We start from the raw sequence: 12,500 nt of genomic DNA, 5'->3' as shown, positions 1-12,500 counted from the left end.
CAGAGAGAGACAGAGACAGAGACAGACAGAGAGAGAGAGGGGGGGGACGAAAACTATTGCTCTGACCATAGAAAAAGTGCACTGCTATACGAAACAGCACAGCACAGCACAGCACAACAAAGAACAGTACAACACAGCACAGCACAGCACAGCACAGCACAGCACAACACAGAACAGCACAGCACAAAAAAGAACAGTACAACACAGCACAGCACAACACAGCACAGCAAGCACAAAAAAGAACAGTACAACACAGCACAGCACAACACAGCACAGCAAGCACAAAAAAGAACAGTACAACACAGCACAGCACAACACAGCACAGCACAACACAGCACAGCACAGCACAAAAAAGAACAGTACAACACAGCACAGCACAACACAGCACAGCAAGCACAAAAAAGAACAGTACAACACAGCACAGCACAACACAGCACAGCACAACACAGCACAGCACAGCACAAAAAAGAACAGTACAACACAGCACAGCACAACACAGAACAGCACAACACAGCACAGCACAGCACAAAAAAGAACAATACAACACAGCACAGCACAACACAGCACAGCACAGCACAGCATAGCACAACACAACACAGAACAGCACAACGCAACACAGCACAGCAGAATACAACACAGCACAGTGCAACACAGCACAGCACAGTGCAACACAGCACAGCACAGTACAACACAACACAGCACAGCACAGTACAACACAGCACAGCACAACATAACACAGTACAACACAGTCCAACACAACACAGCACAGCACAACACAGTACAACACAGCACAACACAACACAGTACAACACAGTCCAACATAGCACAGCACAACACAACACAGTACAACACAGCACAACACAACACAGCACAGCGCAGCACAACACAGTACAACACAACACAGCACGACACAGCACAGCACAGCACAGCACAGCACAACACAGCACAGCACAACACAGCCCAACACAACACAGCACAGCGCAGCACAACACAGTACAACACAACACAACACAGCCCAATACAACACAGCGCAGCACAACACAGTACAACACAACACAACACAGCCCAACACAACACAGCACAGCCCAACACAACACAGCACAGCACAACACAACACCACTACACAACACAGCCCAACACAACACAACACAGCCCAACACAGCACAGCACAACACAGAACAGCACAGCACAACACAGCACAGCACAACAAAGAACAGTACAACACAGCACAACACAGAACAGCACAACACAGAACAGCACAGCACAGCACAACACAGCACAGCACAGCACAGTACAACACAGAACAGCACAACACAGAACAGCACAGCACAACACAGCACAGCACAGCACAACAAAGAACAGTACAACACAGCACAACACAACACAACACAGCACAGCACAAAAAAGAACAGTACAACACAGCACAGCACAGCACAACACAGCACAGCACAACACAGAACAGCACAACACAGAACAGCACAGCACAACACAGCACAACACAGAACAGCACAACACAGAACAGCACAGCACAACACAGCACAGCACAACACAACACAGAACAGCACAACACAGAACAGCACAGCACAACACAGCACAGCACAGCACAACACAACACAGAACAGCACAACACAGCACAGCAGTACACAGCACAACACAGAACAGCACAGCACAACACAGCACAGCACAAAAAAGAACAGTACAACACAGCACAGCACAACACAGCACAACACAGCACAGCACAGCACAACACAGCACAGTACAACACAGCACAGCAGAATACAACACAGAACAGCACAACGCAACACAGCACAGCAGAATACAACACAGCACAGCACAGTACAACACAACACAGCACAGCACAGTACAACACAGCACAGTACAGTACAACACAGTACAACACAGCACAGCACAACACAGCACAACACAACACAGCACAACACAGTCCAACACAACACAGCACAACACAGCACAACACAACACAGTACAACACAGTCCAACACAACACAGCACAACACAGCACAGCACAACACAACACAGCCCAACACAACACAGCCCAACACAACACAGCCCAACACAACACAGCACAGCACAGCACAACAAAGCACAGCCCAACACAGCACAGCACAGCCCAACACAGCACAGCACAGCACAACAAAGCACAGCACAGCACAACACAACACAGCACAGCACAGCCCAACACAACACAGCACAACAAAGCACAGCACAACACAGCACAACACAGCACAACACAGCCCAACACAACACAACACAGCACAACACAGCACAGCACAGCCCAACACAACACAGCACAACAAAGCACAGCACAACACAGCACAACACAACACAGCACAACACAGCCCAACACAACACAGCACAACACAACACAGCACAGCACAGCCCAACACAGCACAGCACAGCACAACAAAGCACAGCACAACACAGCACAACACAACACAGCACAACACAGCCCAACACAACACAGCACAGCACAACAAAGCACAGCACAACACAGCACAGCACAACACAGCACAACACAACACAGCACAGCACAACACAGCACAACACAACACAGCACAACACAGCCCAGCACAGCCCAACACAACACAGCCCAACACAACACAGCACAACACAGCCCAACACAACACAGCACAACACAACACAGCACAACACAGCCCAACACAACACAGCCCAACACAACACAGCACAACACAGCCCAACACAACACAGCCCAACACAACACAGCACAACACAACACGTACACTCACCTTATATATACCCCCACATCCAACCCCCTCCCCCTACCCACACCCCCACCCTCACCCCACATACACCATCCCCCACCCCACCCAACACACACACACACACACACACACACACACAATCCAATAAAAGCGTCAGTTTTCCCTTTGTTTGATCGCTGTTTATTCGGTTTGTTTTGGGGTGGGGTTTTGTTTTTTGTTTTGTTTGTTTTTGTTTTTTTTATCAACGAAACAAAATGAATATTCATGCTGGATTTCAATTGCTTTTTCGCTTCGATTGGAGTTGGTTTTTGGGTTGGTTGGGCTTGTTTGTTTTTGTTGTTGTTTTTTTTATCTAGTCAATCTTCTTCTCTCTCTCTCTCTCTTTTTTTTTGTTTTTTTTGTTTTGTTTTTTTTTGTTTTGGCGGGTGGGGATATGATGAGAAGGGTATTATTCGAAGAGGGGGTATGGTGGTTAGGGGGTTAAATCAAGGAATAACTTTTTTTTTTCTTTTTTTTTTTTTTCAAACACGAAAAATATCAAAAACAAAATCAGGGAATACAAGTAAAACTTGAAAAGGGGCCAGGTGGGCGGGGGTGGAGGCGTGGGGGAGGCGTGGGGGAGGGGGGGGGAGGAATGGGGAAGGTGGCAAGGGGGGAGAGGGGACGTGTTGTTGGGGGGGGGGCGGGGGGGGAAGGTAGGGGGAGGGGTGGGGGGGTGTCAGGAGGGGATGGATCGTATCTTCAAGCGCCTCAATCATCATAAAGATCTGCTGGTCTTTTTCTTCCCCCCCCCCCCCCCTCTCTCTCTCTCTCTCTCTGTGTGACACAGAGTCAGAAATAGCTTCGTTTTTTCAACAGTTTTTTTGTTTGTTTGTTTGATTTGTTTTTTTGTTCCTACATTATTTCAAGATAGACGAGATTACAAATACGGGAATGACATCAAAGTTTTTTTTTGTTTTTTTTTTTGTTTTTTTTTTCTACCACAGTTTGCTCATTCAGTCATAGATATTTTGTTTCTCGACGCCATAGATTTCTTTTTTTTTTTCTTTTTTTCTCTTTTTTAACATTCCTTTATATGTTGAATGCAAATATTAGGTTTTGTGATAAAGGATAAAGGATTGAAGCACGCTTTCTTTTTTTCTTTCTTTTTTCTTTCTGTTTGATAATTCGGGTCGGAAATATAAATGTGATTTTACTAAATGGCTGTCTACGAGGTTTTTCTTTGTTTTGTTTTGTTTTGTTTTTTCGTTGTTTTTTGCTCTTTTGGTTTTTTTTCTCTTTTTTTTTTTTTTTTTTTTTTTTTTAAATGTAGAAAGGAGAAAAGGCAAGTCCTCTGGATTTAAAGAATAGGACTGCTGCTTTTGTTTGTTTGTTTGTTTTTTTGTATGTTTCTTCTTCTTCTTCTTCATTGTTTTCTTATGCATGTTTGGTGCATATTTGTTATGCATATGTGGGTGTATGCGTGAATGTGTGTCTCCGTGTTTTACATTTATTTGCTTATTTATCATCATTGTTGTCTTTTTTTATTTTTTTTTAATTTTTTTTATTTATTTATTTTTTTTATTATTATCATTATTACTACTTTTTTATATATTATATTTATTTATTTACGTACGCTTATAGTTGACTTCATCAATGTTTTGCGCCTTATACATATTATTAGTAGTGGCAGTAGTATTTTTTTTTGTATGTATTTATCTATATTTTGATCACCCCTTATTTATTTATTTTTTTTTTCTCAAGGCCGGACTAAGCGCGTTGGGTTACGATGCTGCTCAGGCATCTGCTTGGCAGATGTGGTGTAGCGTATATGGATTTGTCCGAACGCAGTGACGCCTCCTTGAGCTACTGAAACTGAATACTGAAACTTCTTCTATTATTCAGTTGTCATTTAACTGAACTGGTCGGCAAGAGAAGAACGGCATTTCTTTACCTTCGCTGAAATGAGAGGACGCTTGACAGTTCTGAAAAGGAGATATCAGAGGATGTTTGAGAGTTCTGAAAAGGAGATATCTGAGGATGTTTGACAGTTCTGAAAAGGAGATATCAGAGGACGTTTGAGAGTTTTGAAAAGGTTATATCAGAGGACGTTTGAGAGTTTTGAAAAGGAGATTTCAGAGGACGTTTGAGAGTTTTGAAAAGGAGATTTCAGAGTTCTGAAAAGGAGATATCAGAGTTCTGAAAAGGAGATATAAGAGGACGTTTAAGAGTTCTGAAAAGGTTATATCAGAGGACGTTTGAGAGTTCTGAAAAGCAGATTTCAGAGGATGTTTCAGAGCTCTGAAAAGCAGATTTCAGAGGATGTTTGAGAGTTCTGAAAAGCAGATTTCAGAGGATGTTTGAGAGTTCTGAAAAGGAGATATCAGAGGACGTTTGACAGTTCTGAAAAGGAGATATCAGAGGATGTTTGAGAGTTCTGAAAAGCAGATTTCAGAGGATGTTTGAGAGTTCTGAAAAGGAGATTTCAGAGGATGTTTGAGAGTTCTGAAAAGGAGATATCAGAGGACGTTTGAGAGTTCTGAAAAGGAGATTTCAGAGGATGTTTGAGAGTTCTGAAAAGGAGATATCAGAGGATGTTTGAGAGTTCTGAAAAGGAGATATCAGAGGACGTTTGACACGTGCGTGCGTGCGTGCGTGCGTATGTGTGTGTGTGGGCAGAGACAGGGAGAGACTCATAGCTTATATTCATACAACACCCCACCCCCCACACACACCCCCCCCTCCCCCCCTCAACCCACCCCGCCTCCATCCCCCTTCCAGATCAGTATTCAAAGGTCATCTTAAGTCAAGTAGCTCTACACCTCTTAAGCTTTTAGCGTCAGCCCCAAAGACTCCTTCAGGAGGACACAAAGTGATCACTTCACCCCCCCTCCCCCCACCTCTATATCCCACTCTACCGTCCTCCCCCTCCCCCGCCCCTCCCCTCCCCCCCCCCCATCTCCTCCCAGGCCCCCCACCCCCCACCACTCCACGTATCATGAGCTAACAACTTCGAGAGTCCTGGCATACGAATTACGTCTGGAAAGCCTCTGCACTGACTCGAGTTTACTTTCCCAAATCGACTACGGACATGGACTATCGACATAATCATAGTGGTTTTTGTGGTTGCGTTTACATTATCATATAGAGCGCGCGTGCGCGTGCGCACGTGTGTATGCGTGCGTGCGTGCGTGTGTAGGAGAGAGGAGAGAACTCAAACTGGAGAAGTTTAATCAGTACTGCCCATGGCCCCTTCTGAAGGAGATACACTATTTTTTTTATGAATAATTCAAACCAATTTGCGGAGTAGTTCATCCCAACAGTATTAAATAATATACTGACAGAAAGGCATCACGACAGCACACACACACACACACACACACACACACACACACACACACACACACACACTGTTAGCAGTTAGTTCAATCAGTTAAGCACAATGGTGCGTTTCTTAAAGGCTCTGTAAAAAATTTTTTTCCAAATGCATACACACATTCCTTCTTAATGACATGCCATAAGCAAAGCGGCCCGAAACAAGGATGGGTACTGATAAATACTTTTTTTTTTTTTTTCGTGGAATGTACTTCAGACGTAAATCACGATACGAATGACAACAAAACAGAAAAATGTACAGAGGGGAGAGTGAGGTAGACACACAGACACACAGACAGACAGAGACAGGAAAGAGACAGAGACACAGAGAGAGACAGACAGACATAGACAGAGACACAGAGTGAGAGACAGACAGAGAGAGAGAGACAGAGACAGGAAAGAGACAGAGAGACAAACAGACATAGACAGAGACAGGGAGAGAGACAGAGACAGGAAAGAGACAGAGAGACAGACATATACAGAGAGAGAGAGAGACAGAGACAGGAAAGAGACAGAGAGACAAACAGACATAGACACAGAGAGAGAGAGACAGGAAAGAGACAGAGAGACAAACATAGACAGAGAGAGACAGAGACAGGAAAGAGACAGAGAGACAAACAGACATAGAGGCAGCGAGAGAGAGTGAGAGAGAGACAGAGAGACATAGACAGGGACAGAGAGAGAGTGAGAGAGACAGACAGACAGACAGAGACACAGACAGACAGACACAGACAGGAAAGAGACAGAGACAGAGAGACAGACAGACATAGACAGACAGAGACGGAAAGACGGTGGGGTGGAGAGGGAGGAAGATAAGGAGGGAGAGAAAGAGAGAGAGAAGGGGGGATAGGGGGGGGGGGGGATGGAGAGAAAGAAATAGGACAGAGAGAGGCAGAGAGAGAGAGAGAGAGAGGGACAGAGACAGAGACAGAGATCTCTGAAGACACTAAACGCGAAGCCATAATCCTAATGCGGGCATTATTGTGGCTCTCACGCACGCATGAAAACTTTACAAAAAGGCGCGTGCATGTTCATGAATAATCTGTGTGCCTGTATATATATATATATATGTCTGTGTGTGAGCCGCGCATGTGGTGCATGTATGTGTGTGTGTGCGCTGCTGTGTGTGCGTCTGTGTGTGTGTATGTCAGCGCGCGCGCGTTTGTGTGTGTGTGGTGTGTGTATGTATGTGTGTGTTTGCACGCGTCGTGCGTGTGTGTGTGTGTGTGTGTGTGTGTGTGAGTGTGTGTGTGTGCACGCGCGTCCGTGCGTGTGTGCGTCCGTGTGTGTGTGTGTGCGTCCGTGTGTGTGTGCGTTTAAAATCACATATGCGCATGCATGTCCGTCTCCATTTTGGCCTGTCAGTTTGTCTGCATGTGTGTGGAGCGTGTCGATACTCCCCCGTGTGTGTGTGTGTGTGTGTGTGTGTGTGTGTGTGTGTGTGTGTGTGTGTGTGTGTGTGTGTGTGTGTGTGTGTGTGTGTGTGTGTACACGCACTAACACTAACACGAACACACTCATACTTCTCTGGATCCTAACCATTGAATATTATTATTATTATTAACACACACACACACACACACACACACACACACACACACACACACACACACACAGAAGAAACAGACATGAAAACCGAGACTGAGATAGACAGAGACACAGAGAGAGAGAGAGAGAGAGAGAGGGAGGGCACAGAGAGAATGTGATAGAAAGGGGGGGGGGGAACAGAGAGAGACAGAAAATGAGAGAATCTGAACGAGGGGGGGGGGGGGACAGAAAATGAGAGGATCTGAACGAGGGGGGGAGAGACAGAAAATGAGAGACATAGAGAATCTGACAGAGAGAGAGAGAGAGAGAGAGAGAGAGAGAGAGAGAAAATGAGAGAGAGAATGTGACAGAGAGGAGAGAGAGGACACAAGAGCAGAGGAAGAGACAGAGACAGAGACAGAAAATGAGAGACAGAGAGAATCTGACAGAGAGAGAGACAGGGACAGAGACAGAGCGAGACAGAGACAGAGAATCGGACAGAGAGGAAAGAGACAGACAGAGACAGAGGCAGAGACAGAGGCAGAGAGAGAGGGGGGAGAGAGAGAAAGGGAGAACTCAGAACTCAGAAATATTTTACTGCAAGGCCACCGGCCTGTTTGCAAAGGAGGTACATACATACAATTGCGACACACAAAATACCGAAAATAATGGGGGGAGGGACCAATGTCAGGAAACACAACATTTCATAACTGAAAAAGTCGACAAAGATTATTGGCTCATGACATTTCCTTGAGTAACTTTAAGGTTTTTGAAAAGTTATATAATCATGTCATTTCTTCTTCTCTCTTTTTTTAAGGCGTAATAAATATACATTGCCACAGAGTGAGTCATGAGCCTGTTTTCATTTTGTAAAAGTAACGCTAAGTCTGTGTATTCATTTATGTCTCTGGACATTTTCACGAGGTATTTTTCCCTGATTAACAGACACATTGGACATACTAACAGAAAATGGCGTTCGTCTTCTTCAGCGTTGCAGAAAGGACAGGAGTTTGATCTTACTGTGTATCTTTTGTGCAAATTAATATCACTTAAGCCTAGCCTGAATCTAGCAAAGACAGTACGAAACTTGACAATGGTTATGTCTGAAATGTACTTTTCTGGTTGCAACAGTGACTTAAAACAGCGATACGTAGAGTATCTATCACTTTCAAATAGTTTACTTGACCAGTCTTGTTTATGACAGTCTATTATGCGTTGTTTAAAAACTTGTATGAATGCGTTTTCGTTTCCAACTCCTCCATTCAACCAAACATCTGAAAATCCATATATATCAAGGCAATGCTTGACCGTGTTGGCCCAGTTGTGTTTGTCGAGCTGGCTTTCTGCGTTTCTGATAATTATGTTTTTGTTCATTTCATAAGCTTGTTTTGGCAATCTGGAAAGATCTAATCTTCGTAGTTTGAACCAGTACCGAATTACCTTAATCATACTATCAACATAATAATACCTAGTTCACCATACACCATCAGGTTTGGAGTTTTGGGACCTACCCGAAGAAAACGCTTACAGGCAAATGTATGAGGGGCTTCTACAGACTGAAAACGAGTCAAGCCCCAAATTTCAGCTGCATACAACATAGGCTTTACCTGTGCATCAAATAATTTAAAGAAAACTGAGTATTCCATGTTTCCAAGGCTCCACATTGTTTAATGATTTCTACCGCTGTGCCTCTCGCTCTGTCTGTACTTTCCTCAGTGCAATATCAAATGACAATTTTGTTGTTAAGGTAAAGCCCAAACTCTTATAACTACTGACAATTTCTATCTCTTTTCCATCCAAAAACCATGTTTCTGCTTTTGCTAAATGCGAGAGGGAAAGGGAGAGAGGGGGGGAGAGAGAGAAAGGGAGAGAGAGAGAGGACAAGAGAGGACGAGAGACAGAGACAGAAAACGAGAGACAGAGAGAATCTGACAGAGAGAGAGAAATCTGAAGTCTGAATGGTTTATTGTTTAGGCCTTTCTGCCTGTGACAACAGGGGTAAAGGGGGGGGGGGGGCTTCCGTGTTAACATCCATTATATAGAACAGCGCCAATATATGTAAAGCATAGAGTAAGACACAGAGAGAGAGAGGGACAGAAAGAAGAAGAAAAAGACAAAAGACAGATGGGCAGATTGGGGACACACACACACACACACACACACAGAGGGAGAGAGATCAGAAGCCGAGACAAAACAAGACAATTTGCTTTATTTCCAGGATAATAGATGAGTACTGGTGTGCTTTTTTTTTTTTTACATCCAGTCCCCGCCCTGAAATAGGGTCTACACCACACAATACCAAACAGAAATTAACGCACGATGTTGATAGAGATACATAAGACAGGGGAAAAAATAAACTCTTAGAAATTAAGACAAAGAGAGAGAGACAGACAGACAGACAGACAGACACAGAGAGACAGAGAGACACACAGACAGACAGAGAGAGAGAGAGAGAATTCAGTTCACTTACTCGAGGAGGCGTCACAGTGTTCGGCCAAATCCATATGCGCTATAGCACATCTGCTAAGCAGATAACCTGAACAGTAGCGTATCCCCAACGCGCTTCGTCAGACCTTGAGGGGGGGGAAAAAAAAAGGAAAACAATGAATTAGAATGAATAAGAATTAATAAGCAGATAAATCTAAAAAATACAATGAAACCAAAATAAGTAGCAGATACAGATAAAAAAAAAAAATAATATGAACTGGAGAGAGAGAGAGAGAGAGAGAGAGAGAGAGACAAAGAGAGAGAGAGTGGAAGGTCTTCTCTGAAGACCTTGTACTGTCCAGCTCTCCCTAGAGTTTCTTATCACAAAAATAAGTAGCAAATATAGATAAAAAATAAAATAAAATGAACTATAAAGAAGGGAAAAAAAAACCATTAATAAAACAACAACAACAACAACAACAACAAAACAGACAACAGCAAAAGTCACCACTAACCGTCCTTCTGGTTATACTACGTATGTGCTCGAATGGGGATATAGATAGTAGTAGTCAGTAGTTAGGATACCCGTTCAGTCACAGCAGCGTGTGTAACCCTCCCCACCCCCAACCCTATTCTGCCCCAAGAAAACCAAGCCGATCAAATAAATAACAGACAGAGAGAGAGAGAGAGAAGTGTTCTGAACAGGTTCCCCACCTTGTCATCACACACACGTCAGGATCGTATGCACGTGCAAATCGCACCCCAAATACTGTTTACTCAGAAAGAGCTCAGTGCTAATTTAAAGATACCCACACGCGCAGTGCACGCTTAACAATGAAAGTTGTTCTGCTGCGCGCCTGGGTATCTTGAAAAATCCACTATATGCTGCGTGTGTGGGTATTATGAGCACCACTGTATTCTGCGAGTGTGGGTATCATGAGCAGTGCTGAATGCCGCGAGTGTGGGTATCATGAGCACTGCTGTATGCTGCGTGTGTGGGTATCATGAGCACCGCTGTATTCTGCGTGTGTGGGTAGCTGAGCACCGCTGAATGCCGCGAGTGTGGGTATCATGAGCACTGCTGTATGCTGCGAGTGTGGGTATCATGAGCACCGCTGTATGCCGCGAGTGTGGGTATCATGAGCACTGCTGTATGCCGCGAGTGTGGGTATCATGAGCACTGCTGTATGCTGCGTGTGTGGGTATCATGAGCGCCGCTGTATGCTGCGTGTGTGGGTATCATGAGCGCCGCTGTATGCTGCGTGTGTGGGTATCATGAGCGCCGCTGTATGCTGCGTGTGTGGGTGTGCGTGCGTGTGCATTTGTGCATGTGTGTGTGTGTGTGTGTGTGTGTGTGTGTGTGTGTGCATGCATCAGCGTGTGCCCATGTTCGTGCGTGAATGCGTGAATGTGTGTGTGTGTGTGTGTATGTGTGTGTGTGCGTGCGTCAGCTTGCGCGCACGCGTGTGTGTGTGTGTGAGCGTGCGCGGCAGGTGTGCGTTTTGTGTGTTTGTGCGCGTGTGTGTGTGCGTGCGTCCGTGTGTGCATGTGTGTGTATGTGTGTGCGTGCGTGCGCGTGTGTGTGTGTGCGTGTGTGTGTGTGTGCGTGTGTGTGTATGTGTAAGCAGTACATCCGCGCCAATGTGTATCAATCTTAACAGCAGAAGAGGGGAGTGTTTCTGGTCCGATGCCCGTACGCACCCCCATCCCAGTTTAGTGTTAAGAGCAGTGTGTAGAGAGGATGTGACTACACAAGTAGGAAACAGGTTAGTGAAAGCCGTAGGACAGTAAGAAGAGAGGAGGATAGGTTCGGGAGGGAGGTGGGGGAGGGAGAGTGGGGGGGCGGGGGGTGGGGGGGTGGGGTTGGATTGGATGGGGGGGGGGGGAGTAGTAGGATAGGGTGGAGTGGGATGGAGTGGAATTGTATTGTATAGTATTGTCAATAATATTGTTTTGTATTGTATTGTACTGTTCTCTCTTTTTTTTTTTTTGTCACAACAGATTTCTCTGTGTGAAAATCGGGCACACAGTTTTTTGGTGTGTGTGTGTGTGTGGTTTTGTTGTTGTTATTGTTGTTGTTGTTGTTGTTTTTGTTTTGATTTGTTTTGTTTGCGTTTTTCTTTTTGTTGCAGTTTTTTGTTGTTGTTTTTTTTGGGTTTTTTGTTGTTTTTTTTGTGTGTTTTTTTTGTTTTGTTTTCATATCGAAGTGGATTTTTCTACAGAAATTTACCAGTGACAACCCCCTTTGTTGCCGTGGGTTCTTATACGTGCGCTAAATGCATGGTCAGGGGATGGACCGCTAGGGACTGGGTAGAGCAAAGCGGGATGGGGTGGGGTGGGGTGGGTGGATCGCTGGGGGATGGATGTGGGAGGGAAGGGTGGGGGTGTGGGGGTGGTGAGGCTGGACACGCAAAGTGCTGACCAGGGATTTTAGAAGGCTAAAAAAAAATA

Source organism: Babylonia areolata, chromosome 29 (genome assembly GCF_041734735.1).
Source record: "Babylonia areolata isolate BAREFJ2019XMU chromosome 29, ASM4173473v1, whole genome shotgun sequence".
In the NCBI taxonomy this organism is placed as follows: Eukaryota; Metazoa; Mollusca; class Gastropoda; order Neogastropoda; family Buccinidae; genus Babylonia; species Babylonia areolata.
The sequence above is the reverse complement of the archived record's forward strand: the minus strand, read 5'-3'. Positions refer to the sequence as shown.